The sequence below is a fragment of the Palaemon carinicauda genome, chromosome 10 (assembly GCF_036898095.1).
Source record: "Palaemon carinicauda isolate YSFRI2023 chromosome 10, ASM3689809v2, whole genome shotgun sequence".
Classification (NCBI taxonomy): domain Eukaryota; kingdom Metazoa; phylum Arthropoda; class Malacostraca; order Decapoda; family Palaemonidae; genus Palaemon; species Palaemon carinicauda.
Window position 1 is genome coordinate 4,085,365 of NC_090734.1, and position 2,500 is coordinate 4,087,864.

Here is a 2,500-nt window from a genome sequence, read left to right on the forward strand (position 1 = left end):
TTATCTTATATTATTTCATTTCAATAAGATATATTATAGAAATTATTTTTTCTTTAGTTTTATTTCCATCACCTTCGTTTTTCTTATTCATGACCTCACTTTCTTCATCCTCTGATGTTATAATAGATTCATCTCTCTTTTTGATGGGTATATGCTTGTTTTTTGTCCCAGTAGAGATTTCATTAATAACTATATGAGGAATTCTTTCACCATAGCCACTCGCTGAATTCATAGCTTTGTCAGCCTCATCTGCTTTAATGTCTAAATATTCTCTCTCTCTCTCTCTCTCCTCTCTCTCTCTCTCTCTCTCTCTCTCTCTCTCTGGAGCAAAATCGTGACCTTTTAGATCTTCATTGAGTGAGAATTCTGAAAGATACTTAAAATTACTGTCCCAGTCAGAAGCGTCTGGCATTCGTTTAAGTCTTTTTCAAACAGCATTTTTAAAACTGTCTTTTGCTCTAAGGAAGGAAAATGTGAAGACAAATCTGAGGATTTTAGAAAGGACTGAGAGAGAGAGAGAGAGAGAGAGAGAGAGAGAGAGAAAGAGAGAGAGAGAGAGAGAGAGAGAGAGAGAGAGAGTCAGTCTCAATGCCTCATAAGTAATACCATGAAAAAGAAAAAGAAAAGACGTAATGGCTTACTTTAGGTCAGTCTCCATTAGAGAGAGTCGAGTAAGGTATGTCCACCTTCCCGTGATAACATCACACGACGATTAAGACATGTTTGTAAAATCCTTATCTTTTATTATACAGCTTTATTATGGGCCATTACACATGGACCGTAAAATTAAATATAATTTCAAGTACATACAAATATAATTGATATATTTTCTATATCAGTCAACCTTTGCAAAGAATTTACTAGGTAATGTATAAGCCAAGATTTTATAATTTACTTTAATAATCCACAATTTTCTCCCAGAAGACACCAATGAAGTTCCTAACGGCATCAGAGCTTCGAGGGAAAGAAGATCTTTGTCGAATGTGACATAATATTTTTGAAAGCATCTGAATAACAACTCAATTGCATCGTCAATCACCTCAAACAAATTGTTGTTAGGCTGTTGTTGTTGATTTTGTTGTTGTTACATTTAAAAATAAACAATACTTTCAAAATATTCATAAAACGTTCTTCTAAAAGGTTTTATGAAATAAGAGCCATCTTTACAATGATATTTATTCTGTTAATAATGATTAAGCTTTGCAGTAATACATATTGATCAGAGTTTCGATAACAATAAACAAAATTATGGGATTGATATTTAGAATCTTGAATACGAAGGGGCTTTTACTGAAAATAACATCCGGTAATGAATGGTATAATCACTACATTTTTGTCCAAACTGAAGAGTTTTCGGTATAAAAGTAAATAAACAATATTCTGATATCAACTATAATCGAAAAGAATTTTGCCGTTTTAGAGCCAGGTTACTGCTTAAGTAATCTGTCTACGTTTTCTAATTAAAGCAAGTATTGAAAAGCAATTTAGTCTTAGATTTATATTTACTGAATACGAAAGTAATATACAATTTCAATACCGGTACGGACTTTATATTCGAATGCCTCTTGTTTTTATGCTACTACATTTTTACAGTTAATACTCTGCTGTTAATACTTCGCAAACGGATCTGTTTGATCGTCTCAACTATTCAAAGTCGAAATGAGTCGATTCATAAGTTAGTTTGACCGATAATTCTACCTAGCAGGATACGGTCTGGAGTTATTGAAGAGTGTAGCAACTAATGAAACTTATTCTTTTGGTTAAAATGACGATGGAAAATATAAATATCAAATATACATTAAAGAAGGCACATGAATACAAACAAGGATATATATATATATATATATATATGTATGTATATATATATATATATATATATATATATAAAAGTCTGTATGTACGTACAAAAAATCCATAGCTAAAATGAACAGTGAATCCTGACTAGTTTCGTCTTACTTCTTCATGAGGAAATCATAATATAATCATTATTAAATACAAAGATACATACATATATATACAAATGCACATGGTGTAAACGAACACTTGCTTATAGTATATATATATATATATATATATATATATGTATATATAAATATATATATAAAGAATTTATCAGCATCGGCGTTTCTTAATCCCCAAGCCGTAAAACGCCCTGACATTTCCAGAGTCATGACAGCGTTAATGAATACGATCCTGAGAGAGAGAGAGAGAGAGAGAGAGAGAGAGAGAGAGAGGGGGGGGGAGAGAGAGAGAGAGAGAGAAGATACATCAACTCGATAGAGCCAATCTTGGTGGTGACGATAGAGCTCCAGATGTCATGAAAGTTATTGCCGCTTAGATGAGATGAGACACGGAAGCAGAGGTGTAAAGGTATAAATCATTATAATCATCCACGTATTAATAAGACAGAGAGAAATACCAACAGGCAAGAATGGAAAAAAAAAAATTTCGCATTTCAGAAGTAGCTCACTGCCTCACAATGGCTATGATAACCTTGTGT